This window comes from Magnolia sinica, chromosome 2 (assembly GCF_029962835.1).
Source record: "Magnolia sinica isolate HGM2019 chromosome 2, MsV1, whole genome shotgun sequence".
Taxonomy (NCBI): Eukaryota; Viridiplantae; Streptophyta; class Magnoliopsida; order Magnoliales; family Magnoliaceae; genus Magnolia; species Magnolia sinica.
The window spans coordinates 75,282,102-75,299,546 of NC_080574.1; the positions used below are offsets into that span (position 1 = coordinate 75,282,102).

At 34.8% G+C, this 17,445-nt stretch overlaps 1 long non-coding RNA gene across 1 annotated transcript; it reads left to right on the forward strand.

Moving 5' to 3' along the window:
- Positions 1 to 16,234: 16,234 nt before the first annotated feature.
- LOC131229326 (uncharacterized) lies at positions 16,235 to 16,877 on the forward strand. The gene is made up of 2 exons (XR_009163261.1): positions 16,235 to 16,398; positions 16,681 to 16,877. It is a non-coding gene; the product is annotated as an uncharacterized LOC131229326 (long non-coding RNA).
- Positions 16,878 to 17,445: the final 568 nt, after the last annotated feature.

Consider the following 17,445-nt stretch of genomic DNA (forward strand, 5'->3'; position numbering starts at 1 on the left):
TGGATTTTCAAAAATAAGTCTAATGAACTTGGTAATATAATTCGAAACAAGGTTAGACTGGTTGTACAAGGGTACACTCAAATTGAAGGCATCGATTATGATGAAACCTTTACCCCGGTATCTCATCTTGAATCAATCAGACTATTTATATTCATTACTTTAGAAAATTTAAAATTTATCAAATGGATGTAAAGAGTGCCTTCTTAAATGACGATCTGCATGAAGAAGTTTATGTTGAACAACCAATGGGTTTTGAAGACCCTAAGAATGCTGATCATGTATATCACCTAAAAAAGGCTCTCTACGGTTTGAAACAAGCTCCCAGGGAATGGTATAAAAAATTGACTAAGTTTCTACTAAATCATAATTTTCAAATGAGTAGTGTTGATAAGACTCTTTTTGTTAAGAAACATAATGATCATATCTTAATAGTGCAAATCTATGTTGATGATATTATTTATGGATCTACCTGTACTAACCTGACTATTGAGTTTGCAGATTTAATAAAATCTAAGTTCAAAATGAGTATGGTTGGGGAATTAAATTATTTCCTAGGGTTGCAAGTAAAACAACAACCTGATGGTATTTTTATTTTCCAAACCAAATATCCTCTGAACTTAATTAAAAATTTCATATTTGAGAATGGGAAAAATTTTGATACTCTTATGAGTACAACTTTAAGACTCTCAAAAGACTCTACAGGTAAAAATGTGGATCCTAAATTATATCGTAGTATGATTAGCAGTTTACTTTATTTAACTGCAAGTAGACCTGATATGGCTTTTAGTATTGGTATTTATGTTAAATATCAATCTGACCCTAAAGAATCCCGTCTAACTGCTGTTAAACAAATTATACGATATGTCGCAAGTTCAGATAATTTGGGTCTCTGGTATCCATATGATACTAGTGTTCAATTGGCAGCGTACACTGATGCTGATTGGGCTGGAAATATCAATGATAGGAAATCAACCAGTGGTGGTTGTTTCTATATCAGAAATTGCTTAGTTTCTTTATTTAGCAAGAAGAAAGTTCCGTATCGCTCTTAACTGCTGAGGCTGAATACATCGCAGCTGGAAATGCATGTACTCAGCTTGTATGGATGAACAGAATGTTTAGTGATTATGAAATTGTACAGGATTCAATGGTTTTATATTGTGATAATTCTAGTGCAATAAATATATCTAAAAATTCAATCCAGCATTCACGAACCAAGCACATTGACATTAGATATCATTACATTCGTGAATTAGTGGAAAAAAAAATAATTTCTTTGGATTACATTCCAACCGAGACTCAACTTGCTGACATTTTCACTAAACCGCTCGACAAAAGTAGGTTTAATAAATTGAAATTTGATCTTGGTATGTGTAATTTAAATTGATTATTCATGCATTTCTGTATTATAGTTTATATATTTATTAAATTATAATTTTAAATTTCAGAATTATGTGAAAAATGCATGTTTTTATCTTTGCACGACCAGTCGAGGTTGTAGTCGACCAGTCGTGGCACGACCGGTTAAGGATGACCCATGACCAGTTGTGCAGTGCGCTAGACTAATTTGGAGAAAAACCCTTTCTTCCTCATTTCCTCTTTCTTCTCCAACGGGTCGTAGCACGACTAGTCATACCCAACTGTTTGATTCATCAAGGTTACATTGTACAGTGAGAATTGGATGCATTTTTCCAATGTTTGAAGTTCGATTCAGCCTATTGATGACAGATTTATGGCCTTGATTTGGTCCAGCATTGCTGATAGAATTACCATTACAAGAGATAAGTGGTAACTATATGATGCTCCATTGTGAAAGAAGTCTTTTTGTTCAACTCAACACTGATAAACGTGGGCCCATGTTTCAGTATTCTCATCTATTCATTTGATGGGTCCCACCATTAGATGGGCCATGCACCAATTCAGATTATCAGAGCCCATCTGATTCATGGGCTTTACATGGAATTACATCTAATTGTTCATGTGAAACAGGGTCTGAATGTGAAAAGGCCAAGCTATATGTCCTAGAAGGGGGGGAGGGGGGGTGAATAGGACTATACCAAATTAACAAATCGTAGCAGAATTAAAGAATATGATAGCCAAATAAAGGAAAGTAATTCACAATGCAGGAATGAAAAGCAGTCTCAATAATCAAGTATTAAGGGTTGATACAAATGTTGTTCTACGGACAACCTTACACCATAAAAACCAAGGGTTTATGGCAGGACAACCTTACTAGAATGATGAGTATCAAATTCTCAAACTTAAGAGGAAAATAAAAGGAAATAGCAAGAATGGAAGTCTAAACTATTACAACATTCCTCACAATGCTTGAAATGTAAATATTACAACATTCACATCCACACATACATCCCACAAACTTGAATGATAAAAGATATAGAAAATAAACAAACATTCAAATCACAAGACACAAAGAATTATAGTGGTTCGCCTGTGTGTTCACCAACTGTTAAACAACAGCCACACAACTTGCTACTCCACTCCTAATATCCTCACACAATGGATATTAGCATTCACTATGAAAATAGGTTTTTCTCAGGTTAACCTAAAACCCTCATAATTGTTTCTTTCTAATGAGCTTACACAATTCAAAAACCCCACACTCTGAGTTTTCTAGCTCTCCTCAGATAACCAACACTTAGAGATTTTTCTGGCTTAATCTCAAAGAAACCAAAAGCATAGAAGATTTACACAAATGTAAAATACCTAGATTTCTCCTTTTGTAGCAACCCGGAAGAACCAAATAAGAGTAGAAGTTTGAATAGAGAAGTTCAATGTCCAATACTCACTTTGAAATGGTTCTAGGTTCTAGATTGATTTTAAATTAAATCAGTTAGGCTAGCTCTATTTGATTTTGATTCCAAGAAGAAGGAATATAGCAATTCCTCTTTCAAATCAGATTGGAATATAGAAACAAAATCAAATTGACAAAGCTAACAAAAAGAGAATATTAAATATGCACAATGTAGCTTAAAAAGAAACTAATTTCTCTCAGAGTGATGCCTTGATTTTACTTGAATTGGATTATTAAACACTGAAATTCGTGCTCTATTTATAGTTGCAGAAAACACATCTTCAACTGGTTATGTGGACTTAGGACCAACAACATTTTGAAATTTTGTACATGATCAGATAAAACCGTTCCATGACTGGTCGTAAGCTGTCCACGACCGGTCGTGAACCCTCCACGACTGGTTGTGACCTACCCACGACTAGTTGTGAGGAACCAGAATTCATTGTTGTAGTTTGAGTCGTAGCTGCTGGACTGGTTGTGAACCAGTCATGCACTGTTCATAAGACCAGTCGAGCAGACTCCAGGACTGGTCGTAGCTCAACCAAAAAATTCTGAAATTTTGCAACAACTTAGGACTGGTCTTAGAATTTTTTGGACTGGTCGAGCCAGTTCTAAGACTAGTCTAAGAACAGACCAAACACTTATAAAATGATTTAATTTGAATTATGTATAAAAAATGACCTACCCTATGGTCAATCTAAGGTCAATCATACCTCGAGAGTGATGTATGAACATTGAGACTTCATTTCTTTAGATGATGGTTGACCTTTGAAGATTATGAAACTTGAGATCTCTATACTTGATGTAGCTTGAATTTAAGATCTTATAAAGCTTGGATTTGAGTTATACTTCATCTTGTACTTTATATTGAGTTGAACTTTAGTCTTGACTTGTACTTGATCTTAAGTTATACGTGAGTCTTGAACAAGAACTTGTCTTTTAATGTAGCTCTTGAAAGACTCTAAACTTTGAAGCTTATAGGAGTGGACAATGTACTTGACCTTGTATGTCTTGAAGTAGAGCTTCATTCTCAACTTGAAGCAATGTGACGCAGTGCCTTGAACATGTATATATATATATATATATATATATATATATATATATATATATATATATATATATATATATATATATATATATTCTCATGCTACACAAGACAAATAGTGATTTTGGCACCACAAAATTTGACAAACAAAGGAGCAATCAACCATAGCACTTACAATCTCCCCCTTTATCAAATTTGTGACAAAACACACTTAACAATAATATAACCAATATGTACACAAGAATCATGCACCAGTTATAAAAGAAAACCAGTTACTGCTTGGTTAAAGAATCATTCACTAGTTATCATCAACTAGCACATATCATTAAAATGTCTTCTTACATACTCCCCCTGAGTAGCACACATATAGTTATACCAATCCATATCCATTCCATATCAATCCAACCAAACTTTGAGAAATCTTCTCCCCCTTTTTGTCACAATATGACAAAGGAAGAAAATAAGAAATGAAAAAGGATAATAAACAAGAGAGTAATAAAGGAATTAACTAGGCAAGATATAAAAGCAAATTCGAAGTTCACATGTCATTTACCAAAGTCAACCAAAGTCAGTCTCACAAACTAAAAGAAAGCAAAGTTGTATAAGAGTTAGAACAAACCATAGGATAAAAATACCTAATTAGATCCTGAAGAAGGAGCAGGTATGGTAGGATGAAGTTGATGAAGGCCCTTGTTTAAGTGCCTAAGATACTTGCGCATATATTTAAATTGTAAGTCATGGGCAACATTCATGTTCTCTACCTTCTCCTCAAGTGCACGAAGACGAGCATCAAAATCGGATGGGTCATAGTCAGGATCATTTGCAGAGTCTAATTTAATTTCATCAAAAATGTCATCCATATTGATATCATCAGGAGGAAGATCACCACCTTCTTCTACATTCCCTACTTCAGCTCCACCACCACCCATATCCACTTGGCCAGGAGCCAATTCCAATTTCATCTTGTTTAAATTTGAATTATTGAAAATAAGGTGATGAATAGGAGCCTCTCCAAAAGGCATAGCAACTAGCATGTGAGTAGCTAACGTAGTCATAAGATATGCAAATGAAATATCACTATGACCTGGATTGAGACGAAACTGAATGATGGAATGACATATTAAAGAAGGCAGACATACATTTGCACCAATGATGATAGAATGCAAAATGCGGACCATAAAGGAAGTTACTTCGTTTTTGTTACCAGAACGTGGATACAGATTGGAAATAAAGATTTGATGCAAAACTCTGTATCTGGGTAACAAGCATTTAGAGGCGAGCGCATTCCCATTCTGACTCCATTACGCATCCATATTACATAGAGCTCTAGTAAGGATGCGTTTTTCTAATTCTGAGGGTTTCTCAACTAAAGAACTACGTGGAATGCCGTCATCATTGACCGGTATGTCCATTAGGCCGAAAATCAGGTGTCGATTAACAGGAAATGGGCCTTCTCTAGTAGCAATGGAAAAAGTTAAATTCTCAGAAGAAAACTCAGAAATACACATAAACATGGCCTGCACAATAGACCGGTATGCCGGCCCACCCCAACGTAGAATGTTATCCCATCCTACAGCTTGGAGAAGTGGAAGGAGACCGAAAGGAGCAATGTGTTCAAGATCAACAGCTCTTTCCACAATAACATTACGCAAACGCAAATCCTGCACATGACAGGGATCATCTTTGGGTGACCAAAGGTGGAGCCGTGCTATTGGAGTAGAACAAGATGAGGAAGGACCTCGAGTATTTTTCTTTCTACCTCTGGCATCCATTTGCAAGAAGAAATACAAAGAAACAAGAAGATGTAAAGAGAATAGAGTGGGGTTTCTAGATCATATTATGGAGGAAAAACATAAATTTTTTTCAAGGAATCATGAAATAAATCACTTTAAATAAGAAAATGAAGTGATTTGCATGTGAATCTACAAGAAAAACTAGAAATGATGCACTAACCTTGAGAAATCAGACATTTGGGTACGACTAGTCGTGCCACGGCTCGTTGGAGAGGGAATAAGAAATGAGGAAGAAGAGTTTTTCCCCAAATTAAAAAAATGTCCAACACGCTACACGACTAGTTGTGGGACGTCCTCGACCGGTCATGCCACAAATGGTCAAGCACGTCCTCGACTGGTCGTGTACCAACAAAAACATGCATTTTTCATAAAAATTTGAAATTTAAACCAATAAATTATCAAATATATATACACTATGATACAAACATGCATGAATAATCAATTTAGAATGCACATACCAAGATCAAATTTTAATTTATTAAACCTGCTTTTGTCGAGCGGTTTAGTGAAAATGTCAGCAAGTTGAGTCTCGGTCGGAATGTATTCCAAAGATATCAGCTTTTCTTCCACTAATTCATGAATGTAATGAAACCTAATGTCAATGTGCTTGGTACGTGAATGCTAGATTGAATGTTTTGAAATATTTATTACACTAGAATTATCACAATATAAAACCATTGAATCCTGTGCAATTCCGTAATCACTTAACATACGTTTCATCCAAAAAAGCTAAGTACATGCATTTTCAGCTGCGATGTATTCAGCCTCAGCAGTAGAGAGTGATATAGAACTTTACTTCTTGCTAAACTAAGAAACTAAACATTTTCAATATAGAAACAACCACCACTGGTTGATTTTCTATCATCGATATTATCAGCCCAATTAGCATCTGAGTACCTAGCCAATTGAACACTAGTCTCATGTGGATACCAAAGACCCAATTTTGCTGTACTTGCGACATATTGCATAATCCGCTTAACAGCAGTTAAATGCGACTCTTTAGGATCAGACTGATATCTTGCGCAAATACCAACACTCAAAATAATATCAGGTCTACTTGTAGTTAAATACAACAAACTACCTATCATACTGATATATAATTTAAGATCTATACTTTTACCTATAGAGTCCTTTGAGAGTTTTAATGTTATACTCATAGGAGTATCAAAAATTTTCCCATTCTTAAATCTAAACACTTTTACTAAGTTCAAAGCATATTTGGTTTGAGAAATGAAGATACCATCAGTTTGTTTTACTTGTAACCCTAAGAAATAATTCAATTCCCAACCATGCTCATTTTAAACTTAGATTTCATAAGATCTACAAACTCAACGGTTATGTTAGCACAAGTAGATCCATAAATAATATCATCAACATAGATCTGCACTATTAAGATATGATCGTTATGTTTCTTAACAAAAAGAGTCTTATCTACACTTCCCATTTGAAAATTATGACTTAGAAGAAACTTAGTCAAATTTCGTACCATGCCCTAGGAGTTTGTTTTAAACCGTAGAGAGCCTTTTTTAGGCGATAGACATGATCAGCATTCTTAGGGTCTTCAAAACCCGTTGGTTGTTCAACATAAACTTCTTCATGCAGATCGTCGTTTAAAAATGCACTTTTTACATCCATTTGATAAATTTTAAACTTTCTAAAGCAAGCAATGAATATAAATAGTCTGATTGATTCAAGACAAGCTATTGGGGCAAAGGTTTCATCATAATCAATGCCTTCAATTTAAGTGTACCCTTGTACAACCAGCCTGGCCTTGTTTCGAATTATATTACCAAGTTCATCAGACTTATTTTTGAAAATCCACATAGTTCCGATAATATGTTTATCTTTAAGTCTAGGAACTAGGTATCAAACATCATTTCTCACAAATTGATTAAGCTCTTCTTGCATCGCAACTATCCAGTTTTTGTCAGAAAGGGCTTCTTTTACGTTAGCCGGTTCTATCTGGGATGTAAAACATACATAATTACATATGTCTTCAAGTTGTTTACAAGTGCGCACACCAGTGAGAGGGTTTCCAAGAATTTGAGTGGTTGGATGATCTTTAACAGTCCTCAGTTCTAAATTATTTTGACTTGATGAAGTATCTAGTTTGTTAATTAAAAAAACTTCATCATTATCTGAACTTGGGGCAGGTGTATTCAAGTGATATTAATGACCACATTGATGGACTCTTAAATCACACCGGTCCTCTTGTTCAATACACGATATGCGCGACTGTTTAACGAATATCCTAAAAAGATCCCTTTGTCACTTTTAATGTCAAACTTACCCAGATTTTCGCGGTCACATAAAATATAGTACTTGCTGCTAAAAACTCGAAAGTATTTGACAGTAGGCTTCTTATCGAACCATATTTCATAAGCCATTTTATTATTAGATTTACTTGTATTAACTCGGTTGATTATATAGCAGGCAGTATTTACGGCTTCAGCCCAAAGATTTTTAGATAGCTTCATACTATTCAACATTACATTAGCCATTTCTTGAAGCACTTTATTTTTTCTTTCAACAATTCCATACAATTCCATTTTGTTGTGGTGTTTTGGGCGCAGAGAATTCATGCGATATTTCTTGATCGCTACAGAATTTCTCAAACTGTTATTTTCAAATTCAGATCTATGATCACCACGAATCTTACAAACTTGAGAACCTTTTTCCATTTAAATCCATTTGAGAACCTTTTTTACTTCTTCAAGGGTTTTTGATTTATCCCTTAAGAAGGCTACCCATGTGAATCTAGTAAAATCATCCACGATTACCAAAATGTATTTTTTACCACCTCGACTCTCCATCTGGGTAGGTCCTATAAGATGCATATGGAGAAGCTCAAGTGGTCTTGATGTGGCATTGGAGTTCACCTTTTTGTGAGAGTTCCTTGTTTGCTTGCCAATCTGGCATTTGCCACATATTTTGTCTACTTTCTATAATTTAGGTAGACCTCTTATTAGTTCTCTTTTGCTCAATCTAAACAAATTATAGTAGTGTATATGTCCAAGACGTTTATGCCATAAATCAATCTCATCTGTATGGACCATGTAACATGATTGACTAGATGAGCTGGATTCACTAACAATATAGCAATTTTCAGAAGTTCTATGACTAGTTACTATTACTGAACCCTTATTATTTAAAATTTCACAACCTTGGTTAGAAAATTTTACACTATGATTGTTATCGCATATTTGAGATATGCTTAACAGATTATGTTTTAACCCTTCAACGTATAAAACATTTTTAAACAAAGGGAGGTTATAGAGTTGAACCGTACCTTGGCCAATAATACTGCAGTTACTGCCATCACCGAATGTGACTGAACCATCAACCATGTCTTTGAGATCGGTGAATAGACCTTTATCACCAGTCATATGCCTTGAGCATCCACTGTCTAGGTACCACTTTGAATGGCTTGTAGCTTTGAAAGCCGTATGGGCAACCAAGCAGGTAACCTTAGGAACCCATTTCATAACTGTTTTGGGTTTAGGAGTATAGTTAGTCTTCTTTTGTTTGTAGTTGTTGTAAGAGTGACTTACTGAGTTAGATTTTAAAAGCTCCTTGAGTAAATCAACTATTTTTTCAACTAAAGGGTTTCGATTCTAATTTTTATAGTTAATATAGTTGCCTTTAGGTTTTTGAAAAGTTTTAGTATTTTTTTTTTAAAAATGATTTATACTTTTCCCTTATGAGTTTGAGGTCTCTCCTTTTGCAAACTTGAGAGGAGTATTCTTCTGTTTAGGAGGAATATTTCTATTATAGCCCAAACCAGTAGGTCGCCACATTTTATTGATCCAGATAAAAGTTTTTCTAACTTTGGATCTCCTTGGGCATACCTCCATGTATCCTTTAAACTCAAAAGTGAAGAGACTTCAAGTTTAAGTTTTTCATTTTCAGATTTAAGATTTTTAATAAGGGAGGTTTTGAATTCTAAATCGCATTTAGTCTTTTGAAAACATTCTGAAATATGAAATTTTTCTAAAACAAGAGACTCAAATTTTTCTTTAAGCTTTGAAAATTTTTCTTTTTGAAGTTTAAGTTTGACAGCAATTTTATAACTTTCCTTGTATAGGGCATTGTAAGCATCTTGAAGATCATCTTCATTTTCACAATCACTATTCAGATTTTCTTCACTAGTTAAATCATCATTATCTAAAAAAGTGAACTTAGCTAGAGTCATAATGGCTTTAACTTCACTGCCTGACTCGGTTTCAAAATCTTCTGATTCAGAAGAGGCTTCAGAATCAGAGGATTCATCCCAACTAGCCAACATACCCTTCTTTTTGGGTTTGACCTTTTTAGGACACTTGTTTGCTAAATGCCCATATTCATAGCAGTTGTAACACTGACTGTCTTTCAATGATTTTGATTTTTAGGTTTAGATTTCTTCTTATCATTCGATTTTTGAAAATCAACCCTCTTTTTACTTTTGAAAATTTTATAAAACTTTTTCGCTAAAAGGGCCATATGATCTTCAGAGTTTTCTAAATCAGAATTGTTATTATTTTCTTGAAAACTATTTTTAAAAGATTTAAGGGCAATAGATTTACCTTTTGGAGCTTTAAAAGTTAACTCATAAGTCTATAAAGAGATAACTAATTCCTCTACCCTCATATTGTCCGTATCACAAAGTTCCTGGATTGCAGTTACCTTAGAATTGAACCGTTCAGGAAGTGAGCGTAGTATTTTTGCACATACTTTACTTTCAGGGATTTTATCACCAAGACCCCACATAGAGTTCACAATGTCATTTAATCTAGTGTAGAAGTCCATAAACATTTCATTTTCTTCCATATGTATTTCCTCAAATTTGGTTGTGAGGATTTGGACTTTAGATTTCTTGACAATTGATGTTCCCTCGTGTGTCATTTCTAATATATCCCAGGCTTGCTTTGCAGAATCACAGGATATAATTCTTTTGAATTCATCCGGTGATAGTGCGCAAGTGATTGCATTTAGTGCTTTTGTGTTTGCACTACTCTCACTTTTCTCAAGATTGGTCCATGAAAAATAAGGTGTTATTCTCATTGATTTTAATCCATCGATACCAGTTACTTCAGTGGTAGGAGGGGTCTATTCAGTCACTGTGGCTAGCCACCTAGCTTTCTAATAGGCATAATTGGTGCCATCAAAGGGTGGAGGTCTAGTGACTGAAAGGCTATCAAAATTTGACATCTTATATATAGCTTAGATCTATTAGTTCAGGAAATGAATCCAAATATAAAGAATTAAAAGCGAGCTATTAGGCTCTGATACCACTTGAAAAGGCCAAGCTATATGTCCTAAAGGGGGGAGGATTAAATAAGATTATGCCAAATTAAAAAAATCTTAGCGGAATTAAAGAATATATAGCAAAATAAAGGAAAGCAATTCACAATGCAGGAATGAAAAGCAGCCTCAATAATCAAGTATTGAGAGGTTGATACAAATGTTGTTCTAAGGAAAGCCTTACACCATAAAAACTAAGGGTTTATGGCAGGACAACATTACTGGAATGATGAGTATCAAATTCTCAAACTTAAGAGGAAAATAAAAGGAAATAGCAAGAATGGAAGTCTAAACTATTACAACATTCCCCACAATGCTTGAAATGTAAATATTACAACATTCACATCCACACATACATCCCACAAACTTGAATGAAGATATAGAAAATAAACAAACATTCAAATCACAAGACATAAAGAATTATAGTGGTTTGCCTGTGTGTTCACCAAGTGTTAAACAACAGCCACACGGCTTGCTACTCCACTCCTAATATCCTTACAAAGTAGATATTAGCGTTTACTATGAAAATAGGTTTTTCTCGGGTTCACCTAAAATCCTCACAATTGTGTCTTTCTAATGGGCTTACACAATTCAAAAACCACACACTCTGAGTTTTCTGGCTCTCCTTAGATAACCAACACTTAGAGATTTTTCTGGCTTAATATCAAAGAAACCAAAAGCATAGAAGATTTACACAAATGTAAAATACCTGGATTTCTCCTTTTGTAGCAGCCCGGAAGAACCAAATCGGAGTAGAAGTTCGAATAGAGAAGTTCAATGTCCAATACTCACTTTAAAATGGTTCTAGGTTCTAGATTGATTTTAAATTAAACCAGTTGGGCTAGCTCTATTTGATTTTGATTCCAAGAAGAAGGAATACAGCAATTCCTCTTTCAAATCAGATTGGAATATAGAAACAAAATCAAATTGAGAAAGCTAACAAAAAGAGAATATTAAATATGCACAATGTAGCTTAAAAAGAAACTAACTTATCTCTCAGAGTGATGCCTTGATTTTACTTGAATTGGATTATTAAACTCTGAAATTCGTGCTCTATTTATAGTTACAGAAAATGCATCTTCAACTGGTCCTGTGGACATTACGACTGGTCGTAGGACCAACAACATTTTGAAATTTTGAGCATGATCGGATAAAACCATTCCACGACTGATCGTAGGCTGTCCACGACCGGTCGTGAACCCTCCACGACTGGTTGTGAGGATCCAGAATTTGTTGTTGTAGTTTGAGTTGTAGCTGATGGACTGGTCGTAAAACAGTCTTGCACTGTTCACACTACCAGTCGAGCAGACTCCAGGACTAGTCGTAGCTCAACCAAAAAATTTTAAAATTTTACAACAACTTAGGACTGGTCTTGGAATTTTTGGACCGGTCGAGGAAGTTCTAAGACTAGTTGAATAAAGTCTAGGACTAGTCTAAGAACAGAGCAAACACTTATAAAATGATTCAATTTGAATTATGTATACAAAATGACCTACCCTAAGGTCAATCTAAGGTCAATCATACGTCGAGAGTGATGTATGAACATTGAGACTTCATTTCTTCAGATGATAGTTGACCTTTGAAGATTACGAAACTTGAGATCTCTATACTTGATGTAGCTTGAATTTAAGATCTTCTAAAGCTTGGATTTGAGTTATACTTCATCTTGTACTTTATATTGAGTTGAACTTTAGTCTTGACTTGTACTTGATCTTGAGTTGTACTTGAGTCTTGAACAAAACTTGTCTTTTGATGTAGCTCTTGTAGCTCTTAAAAGACTCTGAATTGTGAAGCTTACAGGAGTGGACAATGTACTTGATCTTACATGTCTTGAAGTGGAGCTTCATTCTCAACTTGAAGTAATGTGATGCAGTGCCTTAAACATATATATATATATATATATATATATATATATTCTCATGCTACACAAGACACATATAGTGTTTTTGGCACCACAAAATTTGACAAACAAAGGAGCAATCAACCATAGCACTTACAGAATGGACTGTAGAGCAGGAAAGCCTTTTAGAATACATGTGTGAGATGGCCATGCGTGCTTATGAGAGTATCAAAGTTTCTCTTTTACTGGCCTGTTCCACGAAAGGGGTTTGGTACTCTGGCAGACTTAGTGATTGATACACATGTACACAAACATCTTTCAAGTAGCAAATTTTTATTGAAATTAAAAATTCTTAGAACTCTGTTGATGTGGCCACTGGCTTTAAGGAATGTAAAGATCAGAGATTTTGACATCAGCAGTATTTATGCATTGAATTACTCATAATCTTTGATGTAATATTGACGTGTGGATTCTCTAGTATTAGTTCATAATATAGATCCCAGATAGGCAAAGCTTGTTATATACACTGAAAGCTGCAAATATTTAAACTTATCTAATGTGTTTTGTGATGTGTTCTTATGCAAAACCAAAAGAAAATGTCATCTAGAAACTTATCTAATGTGTTTTATGCATGAAACAAAGTTAATTTTTCCCTTCCTATGTTTCTTTACTATTGATTCCAAGTAGCTTTTTCTTTCTTCTTTACATAGGATTTATAATGATTTGTATTATTTAAAAAGGTTTCTAGGATATCAAGCTGATTTATATGGGTGGACCAGCATGATTTTCTTGAGGTTCTATATTTTCTTTCTTTTATTTATTTATTTATTTTTCCTGATATTAGTCCTAAATATATGCATTTTTAAATCTTGATTCTACACATCTTAGTTTACTGGATTGAATAGTTCATCATTTCTTTATATGACTAATTTAGGAGTCGTTAGACCCCCTACCAAATCTCAGCAATCAATACAATTCTTCTGGTGGCCCCGATGGTAGATGACCCACTGTGAGAAAATCATGCTAATTGCTTGATCTTACTCATCTAACCATGATCCTTCTACTTAAAACATGTGAACTATACATCTTTTAACGCCTTAGTTGCTGGTTTACAATCTAGTCTAGAGCCTATAGACTATATATATATTAGGCTACCAAGATGGATCTGTATGAGTATGAGATGCCACATATCCAGTCCTATCACTTCTATCTGTATTGGGAGGGGAGGTTAGAGCCTCATCATGGACAACTCATACAATATTTAACTTTTGAATGTAATGAAGGTATAGCTCTCTTTTGATTTTGATGAATGTTGATAAAATAAGTGATGGTTAGGTTGTTTGGGAGTATGGTCTATTAAAAAACATGTATTATATGATTGTCAGGTACCAGGTGTCAAAGTGGCTGGCATACGTGCTCCAGTATCAGTGCGAGACTTCTATTCAATCACTATGAGCTTAGTTGTTGGAAACGAATGTGGTTTGGTGAGAGATGTTCTTTCCATCAAAACAATAATAAGGCATACACGAACGAGCTGGAGAACAAGGTTTCATGTCTGGAAGAAGAGAATGAAAGGCTCAAGAAGCAGAAGGTGTTTGGTTTCATTTTAAGGCATCTTATGTTAAAAAAGCTAGGATTCAGTGGCCTTATTATTGCTTTTTGTTTGTTTTTCATTAGTTTCTCATAGAAAATTGCGATTTTGGTTCGTTTCCTTTTACTATTGAAATGCTAGGAATTAACTTAGCATTTAGAAACTGCAGGCTGCTCGCTGTTTATTTTTCTTTGTTGTATATACTTGGTAGGTTTTCCACTAGAATTTTGATGTTAGACTTCTAACTATTTAGACTTCTTTTTTTTTCATGTGCCCGAGGAAGTCTTGGTGACTGTACATGTCTTGGTATTAATGGTTATTTATGAGATTGGTTATGCTTATGCCCTACAGTGCATTTGATGACACAATGCACTTTCATTTCAGGTCATGGTTACTGGAAATCATGTTATTATTGTGTCCTCATGCCTTGACAGGAAGCAAGTGGGATGCATACGTCAGTTATCCAGAGGATCCTAGTTTTAGGCTTTTACATTTTGGAAGTTTATGGATACCTCTGAAGCTGATGATGAGTCAGAGGATCCTAGTGCTTTAGCTGTTGTTGGTTGCTTGTGTGCCATAAGCACAATTCTTGAATCTGTGAGCCAGATTCCCCATCTTTTTATACAAATTGAGCCCATTTTATTATCTATAATGAGAAGGATGTTAACTGTAGATGGACAAGGTATATATGCTACTCTGAGATCTCATTTCCAGTTATGTAGTTCTTGAATTGTCTTTGCGCTTTTACTTCTTGAATTGTTTCTTGTTCACATCATTTGATGCTTTTTTCTTTTTAATTATATTGATATACTTTATAATGTTTTTTTTTCCTTCTCTTGTGTAATATATTTGTGCTCTGGGTTTTTATTTTGATGTTTTTTAGCTCATGGGTTTCATATTTTCTTTTTCTTTTTCATTTTTCATGGAGCTTTTTTCTTGTTTTGTTTTATTTATTGAATTGTTAATCCTCAATTCACTATGTTGTATTGATGGGTTTCTTCCTTCTATGCATTTTATGATTTGTTCTTCTGTAATGATGGTTTTTAGCTCGTGGTTTTTTTAAAAAAACTAATTACCATTCTCAGTCTTTTGAACCCTGTCCGTTGCCAGCCTTAGTCACTAACAAATGCAGAATAGTGAAAGAAGTATATATGAAAGTTCTTGGGGTTTGAATGGATTTGAAGGCCTGGAAGTGTTGTCTAGATGATACTAACTTTGCTTTGTTTGCATTGTCTACTTTGTGTAGTGTGACTTCCATCCTAATATGGGCCACGTATAATCAGAATCCTTCCTGTCCTCGGTGCAAGCATTCGTTTCATTTTCTCAGTATTCATCGATCAATAGATGGAAGGTATATGATGGCCCTGTTTGTTAAGTAAAAATGGAAACTATATCTATCACACATTATACTTGTTACAGAAAAAGGTAAGGGTCAAATGCACCTCATTTAATGTTTAGTATTTGCTACCACCCTTCTGGGATTGATGAATTCGTTTATCAATCCAACCAGAACTGGCTAATTGAATGCCACCTCATGGATGGGCCCAAGCTAAAAAAATTACAGTAATCAGGAATATTTTAACCATTCCATCTATATACCCTTTTTTCCCTTATGAGTCATGATCGAAATGGTTTCTGACCCCTCAAAAAGGGTGAATGATGGGATGTGTATAAACTTCTAGAGTTTTAGTCTGTGCCTCATCCAAGACGTGGCCTAGTGATTGGGAAATCTTGGTCAATCGCCATGTGCACCAATCAACGATTTGTAAGATTGGTGCTGATTTATTGAATAATATCTAATATTTACCAACTCCTAAACTAAATTGAGATATTTCGATCCTGGTTGTACAGTATTCATGGTTACATGTTCGAGTGTTTGTCTACTCATTAGAGCGACTTGGTTTGTGCCTCTACCATTGGAGACTCAGGCAGAAGCCTCCTATGAACAAGAAGCTATCTATCAGTATGAGAATGAGGAGGATGACGATCTGGATGATGAAGCTTACTTTGGAAGCTCCTCAAGCCTTCGTATCGGTAGCTGTGGGTGTTTTATACCTCTTTAGTATATTTGTTTATTCCTAGTGAGATTTTTATATGTTGATACTAGCACTCTTTCCAGCATTCAATCGCTGCATGCTTGTGCCACATTTATAATGTTTGTGTGCATGCATATACGTTGATATATTCTGCTAGCATCCAGAAACTGACTATTGGATTGAAGAACATTTTCCCCCACTAAAGATCTGTACCATTTTTGACAGATATCACAATGATATTGATGTTCTTGTCTTATTGCTAATGGCGAGTTCTTCTTCTTTGCAGATACTTTCAGACAACCAAACAAGCTATAGTTGTTCATCAACCAAGCAAAAGTCATACCCAAATCTTACGTTGTGACTTTGTATTATTTGTGGAACCTAGTGTTGTGTAATAGTTTGATTGAGTTTGTTTTGAAAACTTTAAATAGACTGTTGTTAACTATTTTGTTGGTATTGTGGCTTTCATGATTGATTGTTTCATGAGTGATTAAATGAATGGATTAGTAGTTTAAATAAATATTTAAAAAATCAAACATTTTTAGCCTCAATTTTTAATCGAGGCTTGGATTTAGCCTCGGTTGTTGAGAACCAAGGCTGAAATTCCCGTGGCTAAAGGCTTTAGCCTCGGTTGTTGGGAACCGAGGTTAAAAATAGATTTAACTTCAATTGGAGGCAACTAAGGCTAAAATTTGGATTTAGTCTCACTTGAAGAACTGAGGCTATAAAAGTCGTTTTAACCTCGGTTGCTAAAACCACGGCTAAAGCCTTTAGTCATGGGGATTTCAACCTCGGTTTGGATAATTGAGGCAAAACTGAGGCTAAAAGCTTTAGCCTCAAATTTTAACCTTTTTAGCCACAGTTTTGAACTAAGGCTAAAGCCCCCTTTTCTTATAATGAGTTTTTGTTGCCTCAAGGTCTATAAAAGCGTGGTTGAATTCTTCAAGGAACCACCAAACCATATACAGTTCGAGGACTATGATCTTCTGAAAAGGAAATTTGAAGCTATTAAAGCAGATAATGATATCCTACAGGCCCAAAACAAGAAACA